General features: G+C 39.5%; 1 protein-coding gene across 2 annotated transcripts in view; it reads right to left on the reverse strand.

The window, feature by feature from the left end:
- Nucleotides 1-21,434, reverse strand: part of SGCD (sarcoglycan, delta (35kDa dystrophin-associated glycoprotein)) — a 429,759-nt gene that overhangs the window by 158,124 nt on the left and 250,201 nt on the right. The gene's annotated exons all lie outside the window — the stretch shown is intronic.

Raw genomic sequence — 21,434 nt, forward strand, 5'->3', positions numbered from 1 at the left:
ATGTTAGCCAGGATGGTCTCGATCTCCTGACCTCGTGATCCGCCCGTCTCGGCCTCCCAAAGTGCTGGGATTACAGGCGTGAGCCACCGCGCCTGGCCACACACGTTTTGTTGAAAGTCCTGACACTGAATATTTTAGGTTTCATGGGATGTATATCCCTGTTGTAACTACTCAACTCTGCTGTTTCAGTGTAAAACTTGTCTTAGGCCATACATAAACAAAGAGGGTATAACTGTATTTCATTAAATATTATTCATGGAAAATGACATCTAAATTTCATAAAATTTCAATTTTATATTTAAAATGTAATATAAACTGAATATGCCATGAGATATTATTCTTTTTGTGTTTTGTCTCTCCCTCCTATCACTTAAAAACATGAAAACCATTCTTAGATCACTGGTGATACAAGAAGAGGCAGAGGGTTGAATGTAGCTCAAAGGCCATTGCGTGCCAACTCTTGGTTTAGAAGCTGTCATTTTCTTAGGGTAAAGCAAAGCCAGAAATTAAAGGATGAATCTCTGACAAAGAACATGGAAAAAGGAATCTGGCAGGCATTCCTATCTTTCTGAACCTTTGTCACCATATGGTATATACCTGCCTGAAAATTCAATAATAACTCAATGCATTGAGCCCCAAATATGTAAAAATCATTGTCCTACAAGTTGTGAGCAAGCAGAAGGTAGGCAAAGCTCAGTCTTTACCTTTTAAGTCTTATATTCTAATGGAGACTAGGAGATGGTCACAAATATGCTAGGCAGAGAATAACAAGAGTGATTACGGAGCTACAAGATGTTTGGGGACTTCCCTGAAGGATGAGATTACTCTCAGCTTGGGGCTGTGGAGTGGGAAGCAAAGAAGAGTTCCTGACGGAATGAATACTTGGGCTAAGCCTTGAAAAGAATAGATACAATTTTATCTATTGAAATGAAAAAAGAAGGTCATGGAGGTAAGAAAATTGTGGGCTGTTTAATGTCTTTTTCCTTCTAAAACTGGTGGGGATGCAGACTGGATTGACCAGTCCAGTCCAGCCACCTGCACACGGCAGAATGGCAGCCAACACCCATCCCCAGGTGGCTTTCAAAACTGGAGGAAAGGGGAGGGAATGTGATATCACTTCAATCAAGATTTATGCTCTCCTGGTATGAAAGGTGCAGATTTTGATATTTGTATTTGATAGCAACCATATCATCACAGCCTGTTTTGATATGATGTGGCTGCCAGAAGTTACTTACTTTAATAATCCTAGAGTGTAGTATATTTTCCTTGCTCTCTGAAGAGCTAACAATCTGATCTGGGAATTCAGATAAATAGTGAAAACCACAAGATAGCAGACAAAAACTCCCACATTCAGGAAAGGCTTTGAACTCTCAGCGTGGCTGGAATCCTGAGGGAAGACTAACCAGAGGAAAGCTCAGCTGGTTTTCACTTTTCCTCCTAACAAAAGGGCAGGCTGATCACAGCAGCACTGTTTCTATCTAACACTTAACTTAGGTAACAAGTTAGACTGACCTTGTAAAGTAAATGTGCAGTGTGAGCTTTGGAGTCAAACAATTTAGGCTTTATAGCAACTCTACTTCTATGGTAACTGTGTGGCCTTGGGTAAATCATTTCTCTTTTAGTTTCTGCATCCGTGAAATGAAGTTAAAGGCTACATAATGATGTTGAAAAAAAGACCCCTCAAAATCAAGAAAAATAGGTGTAAAGTACCTGCAATGACTCTGGAAATACTTTAAAACTATAAACAAACAAACAAACAAAAGCTACATTAGGCGAGCTCCTTAGAGAAATGGCTGACACTAGTTCTGGGGCAAGAAATCCTCAACATGAGGCTGCAGCATCTTTTAATGCCAGAAAGGAAGTGTTTAAAAAACAAAAAACAAAAAACCTTACAATCAGGGGTATGTCAAAGTGACACAGAAGACAATCGAAAGAACTCTCAACAGCTAAAGCTGAAAGCATTTGAGGAACAAAACAAATAATGCAGTATTGCATTATAACCCAGAGCATAAAATAAATATCCATGAGTGTATACAGATATAAATGAACAGATAAAAGAGGATGAATAGTCAAATCTACCCAGATAGAGGAATTCCAAAAAATCTACATGGATGAACTCCTCACTCCTTAATGGTGATTTGTGCCTAGTATCTTCATTTCTAAGAGCACCGTATAGAAAGGGAAGTAAAAGAGTAATTTTACAGTTGAGATATCTGACCAACACTACCTCAGCCAGCTGACCAAAATCAACATGAAGACTGGTATATTATGTTGATAGCATGCACCCTTCATATGATAAAAAGACAACGGCACTTTGCCTCTGTGGTCTTCCTCCTCGACATTCATAATCCCCATCTAAACATGAGGAAATAGCAAATATCAATTGATGGCCATTTTACAAAATACCTTACCAGTACTCTTCAAAACTGTCGAGGTCATCAAAACCAAAGAAAATCTGAGACATCATCACAGCCAAGAGCGTAGGGAGACATGAGAGCTATACATAACGTGGATAGAAACCTTGGACAGAAAAAGGATATTACTTAAAAAAAAAAAAAAAAAAGGTAATCGAAATAGAGGGTGGACTTTCATAATAATGTATCATTATTGGTTCATTAATTGTGACAAAAGTCACCTACCAATGTTAGATATTAATAGGAAAGCCTGAGTTTGGTATGTATAGAAACACCCTGTACTCACTTCACAGTTTTATGATACATATAAAACTATCATAAAATATAAAGTATTTTTATATATAATTGAAAGCTGTATTAGGCTGCAAAATTCTAAGATCTTGAGTTTCAGGAAGAGACCTTGGAAAGGACCCCATCTTTGAGTAGGCAGGGAGTTTCATACACTGTGGACAAACGATTTCACTTTTGATCACATTAGAAAATTCTCCCTTATACTGAGACAAAATATATTTCCATGAGATTTTGCCTTTGGAAATACTAAAGGAATAGTCCATGGGTCCTCTCACAGCAAGTTCTTCACCCAGGGCTCTCTCTGCACAACCATTCTTCTGGAAGGCTCGCAACACTGGGTAGTCAGAATGCAGTGACTTCTCTGCAGTCATTATCAAAAGGCATTGGTTGCAGTGATCTGGGTTTACTAAAATAACAGCAATTTTGAATATCCCCTGGAAAAAAACTGACTTCTACAAAGTAAGATTTGTCATTAAAATCACTTCCAAAGGATAGTTTGTTTCTCTTCAGCAAGCATCAAATATCTCTACTATTAACATTATTATTTTCGATAGGATGCTTTGTCTCTGAATTGATCCTTTTAAAAGCAGAACAAGTTACTGAACAATACTATAGTACAGTTATTTCTATTTTCTTGGAGTCTCTTTTTATAAATATGCTTGGGTAGATTTCTATTGTTTTGAAAGTTTTTTTCCAGTCATGAATAATGAAGCTACACTGTGAAGCTCTTTCTCAAAATAAGCTGGGAAACAGTCCAGTTTTCCCATTGTAGCATTCCTATTCAGCTACTCTCTGCACTGTGCCCAAATTTGGGAGCATTTTGGTCTCTCTCAATACTTCACTAAGTTTAGCTGTTTTGTCTCAATGATTCCTTTGAGGGGTCATGTTCATCTGTCACCACTGCAAGGGGACTGCCAGCTTTTCTAGTGCCCCACATATTCTTGGCACCCATTAGACTTTCAATAAATATTTGCTGAATAACTGAACGCTCAGATCAAATTAAGAGTCAACAGAGAGTGAGAGTTGTCAACAAAAGAAATAATTAAAGAAAGGTTGACAGTAACTGTCAGTTTTCAAAAGGCAAGCCATTAAGCATGAATGATGTGATAATCTAAACATAGAAAACTTAGTGTGATAGGAGGAGGCCATATAGATATACAGCCAGCAAATATTTGTTCACTTCCTAATGCAGTGCAAGGAATGGTAGAAGATACAAATTAGACTTGAGATGTTGAGTCTCTAGGTGACAGAAAGAAGCAGCAGCACACATTATTACTCAAATTCTTGCAGACATAAAGGTCAAAAGATGCCTGGAATCTATGCTGGTCATGTAGCACTCATCTGGCATGTGGTAGTGAATGTGCCCCAACTGCCCCTCATTAATCCACTGTATTAATATTTTCAAGTATCTTCTAAGCATAAAGCACTGTCCTCAGGGCTGAGCAGGTAGCCCCTGGTCTGCTGGAGTTTACAAACTACTAACGGACATAGACACTGAACTGAGTTCTGTAAGTGATCATATAATTGCAATCTCAATGTGTGCAGTGAACACAAAGTAGATGGTGAAATGAGATCACACGCAGTGAGACCTCCTGTAACTCAGGTGGTCACGAAAGGCCTTACTAAGGGAAAGACATTTTAGCAAAAATCACAGGGATGAGTGAGAACTGACTAGCTGAACCAGAAAACAAAGAACTTTTCAGACACAGACACAGACAAGTGTATTTGGCCCTCTGCGAAAAAGAGCTTGGTATACTTAAGGGACAGAGAGCAAGACGATGTGCTTGGAGTTTGATGCTCAAGGGAGAGAGAACAATTTAACATTGCCCATGCTGTTCTTTGATGAACAGAAATGTTTACTTTTGATGTAAGAAAACATTTGTTTCTCCTAATGGATTGTGTCTTGGGATTTTTCACAAAGAAATCCTTTCCTTTCCTAGTTCATTCTATATATTTTCTTCTATCAACATTTGAGTTTTACTTTTCATATTAAGTCTTTATTCTCTCTGAAGTCTACTTCAGTATGTACTTACATAGGAATTCAAATGGAAGGCAGTTTCCTCAACACTATCTACTGAACAATCATTATTTTTTCCCCACTATTATGTGGTATCACTTTGGCACATATTAATTCCCAAATATATCTGAGTCTGACTCAGACTTGTAGACTGTCTTATTGTCTATCTATTCTTATACCAATGCCATATTATCTTTGTTTCTGTGGCTTTGTGGTATGTCCAGATATCTGGCAAGTCTATCTACCCATTTTGCTTTTATACTCCATTTTAAGGGTTTTGAGCTTTCTTCAGAAATGATAAGTCACTGAAGAGTTTTAAGCAGGAGAAGGTGTGAACTAATCATGATCACTCTGGTTACCTTGTGGGGTCTGCTAGAAAGAGAAGTACATGATATGAGAGGCCAGGTATATTATTGTAGTCACCCAGCTAAGAAACAATAGCCACCTGAACTGAAGTGGAAGTAGTAGAAGAAAAGTTACATTTTTAGAACTGGCAGGGGTTGGTAACTAATGGGGCTTGGGAATGAGAAAGGAGGCAGAGTGAGGGATAACCCTTGTATTGCTTGGCAATTGGAGAGGCAACAGCCATTTACTGAGCTACAGAGCAGGAGGTGAGGGAGTGAATATTTGAAGGGAGAGTTTGGTAGGTGGGAGGTTTGGGGTTTGAAGGTTTAGCTTGGGAAATGTAAAGTGTGAAATGGCTAGGAGTCTGATGTATTAGGGTGCACAGTTGGCATTTCCTTCAATCCTACATCATGTCTTTTAAGTTTCTCTGTGCCTTCTACAGTATACTAAAACTCCTTTATAAAAATGTTCACAATTACACTATCTCAGCTGTCAACTCTCACAAAATTCTGTGCATTTCCATGTTGACTCTTTCTGGCAGCTTAAAATTTGCTTTTTGCTCTCTCTAGACATCATCAGTGGGGCTCCTCTAAGAGGACAGACATATTAAAACATAATTGTTAACATAAAGGTAGTATCTCAAGGCAAATCTCTCATAGTTTGAAGGTTACAAAGAATTCAAAGAAACTCTTCTCAGGAAGTGAAAAATCAGTGGTTCTCCTACTATGTGTATGTGTGTTTGTGCACATGTGTGCATGCATGCATGCACCTGTGTGCGTCTGTGTGTGTCCAAAGGATAGTGGGGAGATGGACTTGAATTACATACATTTATCTAGGAATAAGGAAATCAGAAGGAGACATAAAGTTTTAATTCTAATTTGCTGGTCAAGCTTCCTGAAATGCAGCAAACTGCGTAGGAGAAAAAAATACTGATACATTTTCTTCTTTAGGGGTAAGGTCAGATAAGAGGATTAACTGGGATGCCCTGGCTAAGAATGGCTTCCTCAACATCCAACCCAAGAGCCCAAAGTAACGGAGTGTAACCTGGACTCAGTTCTGTGGGAGTGCAGTTGTCACAGAGGTTGCTTTTGGGTATGTAAAGAGGCAGATGTTTTATCCTTACATGGCTGTGATCAGGAATGCTAGAGCTCAATTGGTTGCACTTTTATGCAACCATCACAGTACCAGGAACTATAACAGGAGTATAAAAGGTAGTCTAGATCTTTGTTCTGCATTTAGAAAGACAAAATTAACACTCATATAACAATCCCAAACCCCTGTGAGATCAGAGACAGGCTGGGAAGGTGGCACTTGACAATGAACAATGCACTCTTCTGTTTCTCAGGTGACAATTTCATCTTCACAACACACAAAACAACATCTCTTCTAACTGCCTGAGCCTTCTTGCTAGCATTTTCCAGTGTTCTATAAAAAACTTTCCCATAATATGTAAGTAGCCATTCTTAAAATATAAGCCAAAAACATTTGAGCCCCCAGGTCTGTTCCAAGATGGCTGAATAGGAGCAGCTCCAGTCTGCAGCTCCCAGCGTGACTGATGGAGAAGAGGGTGATTTCTGCATTTCCAACTGAGGTACCTGGTTCATCTCATTGGGACTGGTTGGACAGTGAATGCAGCCCACAGAGGGTGAGCTGAAGCAGGGTGGGGCATTGCCTCATCTGGGAAGTGCAAGAGGTTGGAGGATTTCCCCTTCCTAGCCAAGGGAAGCCATTTCAGACAGTACCTGGAAAAACAGGACACTCCCACCCAAATACTACACTTTTCCAATGGTCTTAGCAAATGGCACAGCTGGAGATTATATCTCGCGCCTAGCTCAGCAGGTCCCACACCCATGGAGCCTTGCTCACTGCTAGCACAGGAGTCTGAGATCAACCTGCGAGGCAGCGGCCTGGCAGGGAGAGGGGTGTCCACCATTGCTGAGGCTTGAGTAGGTAAATAAAGTGGCTGGGGAACCTTGAACTGGGCAGAGCCCAATGCAGCTCAGCCAGGCCTGCTGCCTCTGTAGACTCCACCTCCGGGGGCAGGGCATAGCTGAAGAAAAGGCAGCAGAAACTTCTGCAGACTTAAACATCCCTGTCTGACAGCTCTGAAGACAGTAGTGGTTCTCCCGGCACGGTGTTTGAGCTCAGAGAACGACAGACTGCCTCCTCTAGTGGGTCCCTGACCCCTGTATAGCCTAAGTGGGAGACACCTCCTAGCAGGGGCCAACTGACACCTCATACAGGCAGGTGCCCCTCTGGGGTGAAGCTTCCAGAGGAAGGATCAGGCAGCAATATTTGCTGTTCTGCAATATTTGCTGTTCTGCAGCCTCTGATGGTGACACTCAGGCAAACAGGGTCTGGAGTGGACCTCCAGCAAACTCCAAAAGAGCTGCAGCTGAGGGACCTGACTGTTAGAAGGAAAACTAACAAACAGAAAGGAATAGCATCAACATCAACAAAAAGGACATCCACACCAAAACCCCATCTGTAGGTCACCAACATCAAAGACCAAAGGTAGATAAAACCACAAAGATGGGGAGAAACCAGAGCAGAAAAGCTGAAAATTCTAAAAACCAGAGCGACTCTTCTCTTCCAAAGGATCACAGCTCCTCACTAGCAATGGAACAAAGCTGGATGGAGAATGACTTTGATGAGCTGACAGAAGTAGGCTTCAGAAGGTCAGTAATAACAAATTTCTCTGAGCTAAAGGAGGATGTTCAAACCTATCACAAAGAAGCTAAAAACCTTGAAAAAAGATTAGACGAATGGTTAACTAGAATAAACAGTGTAGAGAAGAGCTTAAATGACTGGATGAAACTGAAAACTATGGCATGAGAACTACGTGACACATGCACAAGTTTCAATAGCTGATTCGAGCAAGTAGAAGAAAGGGTATTGGTGATTGAAGATCAAAGTAATGAAATAAAGTGAGAAGAGAAGTTTAGAGAAAAAAGAGTAAAAAGAAATGAACAAAGCCTCCAAGAAATATGGGACTATGTGAAAACACCAAATCTACATTTCATTGGTGTAACTGAAAGTGACGGGGAGAATGGAACCAAGTTGGGAAACACTCTTCAGAGTATTATCCAAGAGAACTTCCCCAACCTAGCAAAGCAGGCCAATGTTCAAATTGAGGAAATACAGAGAACACCACAAAGATACTCCTCAAGAATAGCAACCCCAGGACACATAATTGTCAGATTCACCAAAGTTGAAATGAAGGAAAAAGTGTTAAGGGCAGCCAGAGAGAAATGTTACTTACAAAGGTTGGCTCAACAGACAAACAGCAGATCTCTTGGTAGAAACTCTACAAGCCAGAAGACAGTGGGGCCAATATTCAATACTCTTAAAGAAGGGAATTTTCAACCCAGAATTTCATATCCAGCCAAACTAAGCTTCATAAGTTAAGGAGAAATAAAATCCTTTACAGAAAAGCAAATGCTGAGAGATTTTGTCACCACCAGGTCTGCCTTATGAGAACTCCTGAAGGAAGCACTAAATATGGAAAGAAACAACCCATACTAGCCACTGCAAAAACATGCCAAATTGTAAAGGCCATCAACACTAGGAAGAAACTGCATCAACTAAAGGGCAAAATAACCAGCTAACATCATAATCACAGGATCAAATTCTCACATAACAATATTAACCTAAAATGTAAATGGGCTAAATGCCCCAATTAAAAGACACAGACTGGAAAATTGGATAAAGAGTCAAGAACCATCAGTGTGCTATATTCAGGAGACAAATCTCACATGCAGAGACACACATAGGCTCAAAATAAAGGGAAGGAGGAAGATCTACCAAGCAAATGGAAGGCAAAAAATAGTAGGGGTTGCAATTCTAGTCTCTGATAAAACAGATTTTAAACCAACGAAGATCAATCAAAAGAGACAAAGAAGGCCATTACATAATGGTAAAGGGATCAATTCAACAAGAAGAGCTAACTATCCTAAATATATATGCACCCAATGCAGGAACACCCAGATTCATAAAGCAAGTCCTTAGAGACCCACAAAGAGACTTAGACTTCCACACAATAATAATGGGAGACTTTAACACCCCGCTGTCAATATTAGACAGATTAACAAGACAGAAGGTTAACAAGGATATCCAGGACTTGAACTCAGCTCTGCAACAAGAAGACCTAACAGACATCTACAGAACTCACCACCCCAAATCAACAGAATATACATTCTTCTCAGCACAACATCACACTTATTCCAAAATTGACCACATAATTGGAAGTAAAGCACTCCTCAGCAATTGTAAAAGTACAGAAATCACAACAAACTGTCCCTCAGACCACAGTGCAATCAAATTAGGACTCAGGATTAAGAAACTCACTCAAAACCACACACCTACATGGAAACTAAACAACTGCTCCGGAATGACTACAGGGTAAATAACAAAACGAAGGCAGAAATAAAGATGTTCTTTGAAACCAATGAGAACAAAGACACAACATACCAGAATCTCTGGGACACATTTAAAGCAGTATGTATAGGGAAACTTATAGCACTACATGCTCACAAGAGAAAGCAGGAAAGATCTAAAATCAACACCCTCACATCACAATTAAAAGAACTAGAGAAGCAAGAGTGAATAAATTCAAAAGCTAGCAGAAGGCAAGAAATAACTAAGATCAGAGCAGAACTGAAGGAGATAGAGGCATAAAAAACCCTTCTAAAAAATCAGTGAATCTAGAAGCTGGTTTTTTGAAAAGATCAACAAAATTGATAGACCACTAGCAACACTAATAAAGAAGAAAAGAGAGAAGAATCAAACAGATGCAATAAAAAACGATAAAGGGGATATCACCACCAATCCCACAGAAATACAAATGATCATCAGAGAATATTATAAACAGCTCTACACAAATAAACTAGAAAAGCTAGAAGAAATGGATAATTTCCTGAACACTTACACTCTCCCAAGACTAAACCAGGAAGAAGTTGAATCCCTGAATAGACCAATAGCCAATAGGCTCTGAAATTCAGGTAAGAACTAATAGCCTACCAACCAAAACAAATCCAAGACCAGATGGATTCACAGCTGAATTCTTCCAGAGGTGCAAAGAGGAGCTGGTACCATTCCTTCTGAAACTATTCCAATCAATAGAAAAAGAGGGAATCCTCTGTAACTCATTTTATGAGGCCTGCATCATCTTCATGCCAAAGCCTGGCAGAGACACAACAAAAAAAGAGAATTTTAGACCAATATCCCTGATGAACATCGATGCGAAAATCCTCAATAAAATAATGGCGAACCAAATCCAGCAGCACATCAAAAAGCTTATCCACCATGATCAAGTCAGCTTCATCTCTGGGATGTAAGGCTAGTTCAATACATGCAAATCAATAAACATAATCCATCACATAAACAGAACCAACAACAAAAACCACACAATTATCTCCATAGATGCAGAAAAGGCCTTCAACAAAATTCAACAGCCTTTATGCTAAAAACTCTCAATAAACTAGGTATTGATGGGACGTATCTCAAAATAATAAGAGCTATTCATGACAAACCAAGAGCCAATATCATACTGAATGGGCAAAAACTGGAAGCATTCCCTTTGAAAACTGGCAGAAAACAGGGATACCCTCTCTCACCACTCCTATTCAACATAGTGTTGCAAGTTCTGGCCAGGGCAATCAGGCAAGAGAAAGAAATAAAGGGTGTTCAATTAGGAAAAGAGGAAGTCAAATTGTCCCTGTTTGCAGATGACATGATTGTATATTTAGAAAGTCCCATCGTCTCTACCCAAAATCTCCTTAAGCTGATAAACAACTTCAGCAAAGTCTCAGGATACAAAATCAATATGCCAAAAATAACAAGCATTCCTATACACCAATAACAGACAAACAGAGAGCCAATTAATGAGTGAACTCCCATTCACAATTGATACAAAGGGAATAAAATACCTAGAAATCCAATTTACAAGGGATGTGAAGGACCTCTTTTCCAGGAGAACTACAAACCACTGCTCAGCAAAATAAAAGAGGACACAAACAAATGGAAGAACATTCCATGTTCATGGATAGGAAGGATCAATATGATAAAAATGGCCATACTGCCCAAGGTAATTTATAGAGTCAATTTCAGTCCCATCAAGCTACCAATGAGTTTCTTCACAGAATTGGAAAAAACTAATGTAAAGTTCATACAGAACCAAAAAAGAGCCCTCATTGCCAAGGCAATCCTAAGCAAAAAAACAAACAAACAAACAAACAAAAAAAAAACCAAAACTGGAGGCATCATGCCACCTGGCTTCAAACTATACTAAAAGGCCACAGTAACCAAAACAGCATGGTGCTGGTACCAAGACAGATATATAGACCAAAGGAACAGAACAGAGGCCTCAGAAATCACACCACACATGTACAACCATCTGATCTTTGACACACCTGACAAAGACAAGAAATGGGGAAAGGATTCCCTATTTAATAAATGGTGTTGGGAAAACTGGCTAGCCATATGTAGAAAGCTGAAATTGGATCCCTTCCTTACACCTTATACAAAAATTAATTCAAGATGAATTAAAGACTTAAACGTTAGACCTAAAACCATAAAAACCCTAGAAGAAAACCTAGGCAATACCATTCAGAACATAGGCATGGGCAAGGACTTCATGTCTAAAACACCAGAAGCAATGGCAACAAAAGCCAAAATGGACAAATGGTATCTAATCAAACTAAAGAGCTTCTGCACAGCAAAAGAAACTACCATCAGAGTGAACAGGCAACCTACAGAATGTGAGAAAATTTTTGCAATCTACCCATCTGACAAAGGGTTAATATCCAGAATCTACAAAGAACTTAAAAAAATTTACAGGAAAAAAGTACTTTTTTTTAAAGTACATGTTAACAGGACCCGTTTTAGGGAATGCTACTTTAATGATTGCTTTATATATACAAGTATGGCTTAGCTATCTCTCATTTTAGCTCTTTAAAACATGAAAGGGCTTCGTAGCTATCCTCACCTCTGGTGGACTCTCAGTAGAGCTTGTTGGATGGCTTAATGTCTACAATACTGGTGAATAAGTATAATTGACATTTTATAAATGGGGAGACTGAGGCTGGGTGTGGGGCACAACTTACCCAGACTTTCATGCTGGTAAGTTGCAAAGACAGGACTAGCACTCTAGAGTTGAGCACTTTCCGCTTGTTCTATTACAGTGGAATGTGTAGTCTAAGAAAAGTTTAAGAGCTGTGATGAAGAAAAGACTTCAGCACTGGTTGGACAGTTAGAGAATTCTTCATAGATAGGGAGAGAGACTTGCCAGGGTTTCTGAGAAAGCCAGTAAGCAGAGAGACTCCTGCAGTTCAAGGAGGCAGCTCTGTCTCTTCCCCATGAAGTCAATCACATTCCAATATTAAAGCATTAAAACTTGACTGATACCAAGAATAAGATGTGCTTTTCACATGGAAGGTTAATTTCATGGCACAGACAGCAATACAGACAAGACTGTTCCACCCCATTCTTTGTTGCAGAAACTCTGTGGGCCAAACTTCTCTGGCTTTTGGCCACATTTGCAAACAGGGCTCTTCCATGCAAGGTATGCTTGGATTTGCAGTGGTCAAGAGCTCCTGCAGATCTGAGAGCACAAGTCTGGCTTTGTGGCTGGCCCCCACACTTTCGTTGGTTCTCTTTGCCTATTTTTCCTCCCTCCATCAGTGAGGGTCTGTTGCTTTGGATTTTGACCTTTCACAGAACAGTGTATGGCATTCTGGGGAGTCAGAACCCCTCTTTCAGGAAAAGTTTGGATAAAGTCAATGTGAGGCTTTCAGGGAGAAGTACAAGTTGAGATCGGAATTACTAACATGGAGAGAAAAACAACTACATAGAGACTGGCTAATCACAGGAGGGATACAAACTGGTTTGCTGTAGAGGAAATACACCCAGTCTAATGCTGACCAGTTTGAAGGAGATATGACCTCTTAAAAAATCAGAATAACATAGGGAAAAAACCCCCAAAGCCCAGACTACTAACCCTGGAGTTACTCTAGCCTTTCTTTGTGGTGTGCTGCTGTGGTTAGTTAGGGCTTTGGAGGTATCCAGACCTAACATCCTAGCTGTGCTATTTCTGAACTAGTAACCCTAGATTACACAGCCTTAGTTTCTTCAGCTGGAAAATGGGGACAATAACGTACAAGATGGAGATAATAACAGTACCTCCCTTACAGAACTAAGTGGATTAAATTGCATGGATAAGGAATTTAGCATCATGTTTGTACCTCCGAACTTATATTTTTAAATAGGGGGTTAATTTGGCACTGATGGTTGCTAAGCTCTGTCAGCACCATCAGACTGACAGTGGTGTTAGCACGTGGTCGGTTTCTGCTTTATATGTAGTGATTAAGAGGATGACTCTAGGCAGGCAGGCTGGAACTAGAACCTGACCATTCACCAGCTGTGCAGGTGGGTAGCTTAACTGCTGTATCTCCATTTTCCCACCTATTAAAGTATGAGGCAGAGAATAGCACTGCCTCATAGGTGTCTGTGAGAAGATGACATATGCTAAACAGACAGCATAGTGCCAAGTAAAGGGTGAGGACACAATATGTGCTAACAATATTTAATATTAAAGAACAGGACGGGGATGGGTGCAGTGGCTCACGTCTGTAAACCCAATGCTCTGGGAGGCCAAGGAGGGAAGATCACTTGAGGCGAGGAGTTTGAGACCAGCCAGGGCAACATAATAAGATCCTGTCTCTACAAAAAAGAAAAAATTAGCAGGGCATGGTGACGTGTGCTTATAGTCCTAGTTACTGGGGAGGCAGAGTTGAGAGGAACACTTGAGTCCAGGAGTATGAGGTTACAGTGAGCTACAGTCTGGCCACTGCACTCCAGACTGGGTGATACAGTGAGATCCCATCTCTAAAAAAATTAATAAAAAATAAAGAATAAGAAGAGAGCCCTGCACAGAATGTGTATCTAGCTGACATGGTATGATTAGGGATGATTAGGGACACATGAAAAGGCACCTTGACCGAAAAGGTGTCTGACAGTTCCAAAGTCAATGCTGTTCTTTTCCTATGAGCCTTCCAGTCTGGGAGGAGGGATGAATTTCACCAGCTGCCATATGGAAGAACTAGGCTTGGGGAGAATGGAGAAAGTCTAGGTAACTGCTGATTAAAGTTAGGACATGAAACACTAAGTCCGTGTGGCGTCCTAAATCAGTTTCACCTGGGTGGGGCAGTCAAGGAGGGCAGGACAAAATGAGAGTATTCAAACAAAATATTTCATGACTGGACGCAAAGTGATGATCAGATTTACAGAAAAGTTAAGTAGTAATCTTCAGGTCATGCAGAACCTGACCTGGATCCCAGGCTCATTATTCAAATCCGAGGCTGAGACCTTCATATTGTAAGCCTGCTGAGTCGTTAAAGTTCTTAAGTATAGTATGTGCTTTCAATTTTTTTGTTGGAAAAAGAAATGAGCATGTATTGCTTTTTATGATCATAAAAAGTCATGAATAAACAATATGTTCATAATCATAAATATCATTAATATAAAATACAAAAATATTCATAGAAACATGACCATTATTAAAAAAGTATTGAAAAATACAGGTAATATGTACATTTCTTAATTATTTTTGTGTGCCCTAAATTTCTTTTGTGGCTGGCCAAAATTTCTAGTTTTGTGGACAGGTCAAAAGAGAGACAAGAGTGATTTTGTAGTTGTCACTAATCCTTTGAGGAAGCTCAATTCTCATAGGAAAAGCACATATAGTCTCCACTGTCCTCATTTAACTAGCTAATGTCTGCATTATATTAGTTTGGTTGGAAAGGGGTGATGTCAAAAGAGGAAATTTGTTGAAGCAACCTTTGATTGCTTTAATTGGTATTTGTCTATCTAACCCCACAAAGAGAATATCTCCTTTCACACTCTTAGAAAAGTAATGACTATATGATCAGACACTTTGGCTTATGGGTGCTTCATTCAATTCATCTACTTAAGAATTATGGCCAGAATTGATAAAAGACTTCAGGTTTCAGTAAAAATGGAGAGATCAGGTCATGTTTTGATTGACTCTTTTGTTCCAAGCCCACAGCAATGTTAGGCTAACAACAACAACAACAAATGGAAAACCAGTAAGTCAAAATGAGACTAAAAACTGGGTAATTCTTCACACCCACTGGAATAATTATAACAGAAAAAAAAAAAACCACAGAAAATAACATATATCGGCAAGAATGTAGAGAAATTGGAACCCTCATACATTGCTGGTGGGAATGTAAAAGGGTGCCACTGCTATGAAAAACAGTTTGTCCATTCCTCAATAAGTTAAGCATGGAATTGCCATATTACCCAGCAACTCTACTAAGTATACCCCGAAAAGAATTGGAAACAGATGTTCAAACAAAAACTTGTACACAAATGCTCATAGTAGCACTATTCATAATAATCAAAGGGTGGAAACAACACAAATGCCCAACAGTAGATGAATGAATAAGCAAAATGTGATGTATCCATACTGTGGAATATTATTCCCCTGTAAAAATGAGGTATGGATACATGCTACAGCATGGATGAACCTTGCAAACATTATGCTAAGTAAAAGAAACCAGATACAAAAGTCACATACTATATGATCCTATTTATATGAAATATCCAGAGTAGGCAATTCCACAGGAAAGTAGATTAGCAGTTGCCAGGGGCTGGAGAAAGAAATAAAAGGGACTGCTGAATGAATATGGGGCTTCTGTCTGGGGTAATAAAAAACATCGTCAAACTAGATGATGGTGATGGTTACGCAACACTATCAATGTACTCGATACCACTGAATTATACACTTTAGTTAACACGGTAAATTTTATGTCATGTGTATTTTACCACAGTAAAACATTTTGGGGGATTACCATCTTTGTGGACCAGAAGCAGAAATACTAACTAGAATGTAGGCTGTAGTCACAGACTTGCTGGCATAAGGATCTAGAAGCAGGCCATGGAGACTGACTGTGTGTTTAGCTCAAGTGAATCAGAGAGGGCATTAAGAGTTCTCAAAGAGATGAGACAGCAGTGAAGCTCACCGCTGCAAGGTTTATATATTCAGGGGGAGGGACAGGAAAGGTTGCCAGAGAGGTTACTGGACAGTTAAAGCAGACTGATCCCTATAACATATCTAAGAGAGATAATATAAATACTTAATAAATATAAATGTTAAAAATTAAAGTGGCCATAAAATAAATGAAATGCCATCTGTGGTCCTGAAGCCAGTAGAACAGAAAGAGAAGGAATACAAAAGAAACTGCCAGAAAGAAAGACCAAAAAAAAAAAAATGTTTAAAAAGGAGAAAAGAAGGGCCGGGCACAGTGGCTCACACCTGTAATCCCAGCACTTTTGGAGGCCGAGGTGGGTGGATCATTTGAGGTCAGGAGTTAAAGACCAGCCTGGCCAATATGGTGAAACCCTGTCTCTACTAAACATACAAAAATTAGCTTGGCATGGTGGCACGCAGCTGTAATCCCAGCTACTCAGGAGGCTGTGGCAGCAGAATCACTTGAATCCGGGAGGCAGAGTTGGCAGTGAGCTGAGATCGTGCCACTGCGCTCCAGGCTGGGCAACAGAGCAAGGCTCTGTCTCAACAAAAACAAAATGAAACAAAAAACAAAAACAAAAAAGGAAAAAAGAAAGAGAATGGTAGAGAAGAAATACAAACCAAGACAGTAGGAATAGAAAATATCCATAACATATACAAAATTGCAAGTAAATGCTGCTTATAAAAGAGACATTTAAAGCAAAACAATATAGAAAGGCTGGAAATAAAGATACAGCAAATGATACCCTAGGCAAAGTCTTACTAAGAGCAAGCTGGAGAACATAAACCCACTGAGGGCTATCAGAGGGTGGAAGGAGGGAGGAAGGAAAGGATCAGGAAAGATAACTCATGGGTACTATTAACAGACTTAATGTCTGGGTGAGGAAATAACCTGTATAACAAACTCCCATGACATACATTTACCTATGTAACAAATCTGCACATCCTGTGCATTTAAGTTCAGGGTACATACCCCTGAACTTAAAATAAAAGTTAAAAAGGAAGCTGGGTATCAAAATTAGTATTAGACAAAACAGTATTTAAGGCAAAGAGTATTCATGTACTCCATAGAGACTGCACATAAAACAACAAAATATGACCGGAAGCTATAAATCATGACCAGGCATGCATCTATCAATGTAGCTTAAAACATATTAATTAAAAGTTGTCAGAAATATGAAGGAAATTTAGCAAATGCTAGCATGAAATTTTAACAAAAGTCTATTAGAAAATGATAGATTCTGCTGACCAAATAATAGCAAGAATATGGACACTCTGAATAATAATATTTAACTAGTTTGAACTAATGGATGTGTAGAGCTCTGCACCCAAGAAATTGAGGATCTATGTTATTTTCAATAACACTAAAGCATTTGCAAAAATAATGTCCTAGTTCACAAAGAAATGCCAGACAACAGTGCCACACAGAACACATTTTCTGACTTTAGTGCCATTAAATTATAAATCAAATTAAAAGATAATTAAAAATGATCATATCTTAGAAATGTAAACATAGCTGTTTTAGTCCATATTGATTTCCCTGCTTCTACTCTTGCCCTCCTAAATTCTATTATCCTCAGAGCAGTCAGGTAATCCTTTTCAAATTTAACACAGATTATGTCATTCTCATGGGGGAAAAATCCTTCAATGGCTTTCTGTCACAGCTAGACTTAAATTCAAACTCCTAATTACAAGACCCTACATGATCCACTCTGCTACTACCTCCTCAATATTCTTCTTTCTTACTGGATTTCTCCATATTACTACTCCTCCAGCAGGACTGGCCTCTTTCCGTTCTTCAAACAATCCACGTGCCTTCCTGCCTAGAGGAATTTGTACTTCTTTTTCTCTGTGCCTGAAGTGCCTCCCTCTGTCCTCCATGCCTACCTGGTTGCCTTGACCTCCTTGCCTACCACAGTAGCCTCTTTATTCTCCATCCTCTTACTCTTGCTTTCTCTTTCCCCAGTTCACTTAGCATAGCTTAGAATTTTATTATAAATCTGATTATATATATATATACATATATATATTATGAGACAGGGTCTCACTCTGTTGCCCAGGCTGGAGTGCAGTGGGGCGATCTTGGCTTACTGCAGTCTCTGCCTCCTGAGTTCAAGCGATTCTCCTGCCTCAGCCTCCTGAGTAGTTGGGATTACAGGTGCATGCCACCATGCCCAGCTAATTTTTGTATTTTTAGTAGAGCCTGGGTTTCACCATGTTGGCCAGGCTGCTCTTGAACTCCTGACCTCAGGTGATCCGCCTGCCTCGGCCTCCCAAAGTGCTGGGATTACAGGTGTGTGCTACCATGCCTGGCTGATTGTCTGTATTTTAAATCTGTCTCCTTCTACTATAATGAAAGATCAATGAGGCAGGGATTTTCTTTTGTTCACCCATGCATCCCCAGTGCCTACAACAAGTGTCTCATACATGGTGGGTACAAAAAATACTTTTCATACGAATAAATATCAAAATCAATATGAGTTTGCTGAGTCCACTGACTGCCAGAAAGCTTTTAGACTGTGGTACCTAAAAAGAAGGGAGGATGGTCCTGCTTTACTCACTACAGTGAGAGTATATCTGGAATACTATGTTCAGATCCAGACCCTACACTTTAAAGAAAGATATTGAAAAAGGTGAAAACCGAGATGGTGACCACTGTATGGCCATATATTCTGTAAATATTGGTGTATATACATCATAACGATTTCGTGGTATTCTATTACAGTACGTGATGTGCTCAGTGATATTACATAACATGTTTACTGTGTTGTTCTTCATTAGCAAAGCACAGTTTAGTGAACTGTGAGAAACTGAAACAAATGTGGTTCATTAACACATTTCCCTTATCCTTGAACTTATATCTATGATGCATTGTCCCAGGTGATTCTTGCCTCTGACATTCACTAAGCAAATCTGCACTTTTAGCATGTCAGAAGGGTTTGGATCTGGCACACACAAACCCCACTGTACATGTGCACATGGCCCAATTCAGGCTTTAGAAATCATCAGTCAACAGTGTGTCAATGGTATGCCATTCTGTTGTAGCCACTCTGAGTGACTTGCCAGCCAGTCAACTAGGACATCAATTATCCATCTAACAGGATTCAGTAAGTCAAATAGGCACCTACATTTCCAGACTGTGGCCATCGGTTACATTCTGCAGTCAGTGCTTTCAGTGGGGGAAGAGCAGGGACTAGGGCCATTTAGTGGTTACAGCTATCTGAGTCTTTATTTATTTATTTATTTAAGATGGAGTCTTTTTCTGTTGCCCAGACTGGAGTGCAGTAGCATGATATTGGCTCACTGCAACCTCCGCCTTCTGGGTTCAAGCGATTCTCCTGCCTCGGCTTCCTGAGTAGCTGAGACTAGAGGCGCACATCACTATGCCCAGCTAATTTTTGTATTTTTAGTAGAGAAGGGGTTTCACCGTGTTGGCCAGGGAGTGATTCTGACCTCAAGTGATCTGCCTGCCTCGGCCTCCCAAAGTGCTGGGATTATAGGAGTTAGCCACCACACCTGGCCCCTGAGTTTGAGTCTTATCCCTACCTCTTAGAAGCTCCATATAAACCTGGACAAGTTACTTAACTCTTCTATCATTCAGGTTCTGGATCCATTCAAAATAAATAAAAGTAGAACCCAACTTACAGGGTAATATGAGGATGACATAATATGAGAAAAGCAATGAGAACTGTGCCTAGCAGATAGCACACTCTCAATTTCATGTTAGCTAGTGTTGTTGACATGGCTAATAATAAAGATCATATCACTGCCATCATCCCACATCCATCACTGACTGACCGCAATCTTTGGGTTGCTTTGTTCAACATTTTTGGAGAGTATTAAATTTTTAATATGCAGGAGTCTACTACATTCTAATAAGCTGCAAAGTATGCATTAGACAAATCACTTTACTATTCTGAGCTCACGTTGTCAATTATGAACATATTTGTGGATGAGATTTACATTTAAAGCAGTGGACTCTCGGTAAAGCAGATTTCTCTCCATAATATGGGTAGGCCTCATAGATTCAGTTGAAGGCCTAAATAGGATGAAGGCTGACCTTTCCTGGGCAAAAGGAAATTCCTCAGCAGATAGCCTTTAGACATGAACTGGACAATGGCTCTTCTCACCCTGCGTATCTTGAAGTTGCCAGCCTCCATAATCACATGAGCTAGTCTGTCTCTCTCTCTCTCTCTCTCCCCCTTCTTGCCTCCCTCCCCAATTATTTCATCCATCCCTCCATTCACCCCCTCCACACTCTATTGGTTCTCTTTCTCAGAAGAATCCTAACTGAGAAAGGTAGTAAATATATTGAAAAGCAGAAAGTAGGTGAGTACTACTAAAGAATTGCTTCATATAAGGAAAAATGGGAAGAACTGAGGTAGTTTAGCGAAGGGAAAATACTTCAAAGTATCCAAAAAACTGTCATGAATCTTGCTCAGGGGATCAAACTTGATCTGAATGGCTCTGAAGTACAGGATCATTTGTGGATGCTTCATGGATATAGATAGATGTCAACGTAATGAGAAGAGGACCTTCTAACAGCTAAGCTATTCAAAGGATGCAACGAGAGGAAGAAGCTATGTTTCCCAAAATTTGGAACTCAGTAGTATGTAAGATAGTTTCAGGTATCGTGATGCTTGGCATTATGTATGAGAAGGTCATTTTCCTTTCAATTTCCTTTTTAATATCTTTGATTATAGTAAATATAATGTCTCATTTTAGATCTATGATGACATTCATACCTCTGTAACACCTTCACATTTATATTTTTATCAAAGGGAGAAACGGCCTTAATTTTAATATCTCATTATTTATTTTTATACCTGTTAATGTATTCATGGAAAGTCATGTTGATTTTTCACTTAGAATAGTGCTACATTTCTCTTTTTGTTTATCAAAGAAAAACAGGGGTTTATTAAAAGGAATGTATTAAGTAAATATTATTAAGGAAGAGACATAGTTATACCTTAAATCATGCCAGGGGTACACAGATGACTAACTTTTGGGAAAGCAGGTGACAGGGCATTCAAGTAAAGGATGAAAGACCACAGACTGCTAAGTAGATTCAGCTCAAGTTAGCATGGGGTTAAATTTTAATGTTTCTTCTAACCCAGGGATTTGATGACCTGCTGGGGCCTTTAAAATTGGTGTGATCTTATTGCGTTAAAATAGCATGCCATCTAAAACAGGAAATAAGCCACATGAGTAACTTTCAGAAGTAAACAAATGCCGGCAATATCTTTATTTTGGTAGATACATTTTTTTAGAAACTGAATTTATTTACGCTCCCACCAAGAGTGTAAAAGTGTTCGTG

Source organism: Mandrillus leucophaeus, unplaced genomic scaffold, assembly GCF_000951045.1.
Source record: "Mandrillus leucophaeus isolate KB7577 unplaced genomic scaffold, Mleu.le_1.0 Scaffold77, whole genome shotgun sequence".
Classification (NCBI taxonomy): domain Eukaryota; kingdom Metazoa; phylum Chordata; class Mammalia; order Primates; family Cercopithecidae; genus Mandrillus; species Mandrillus leucophaeus.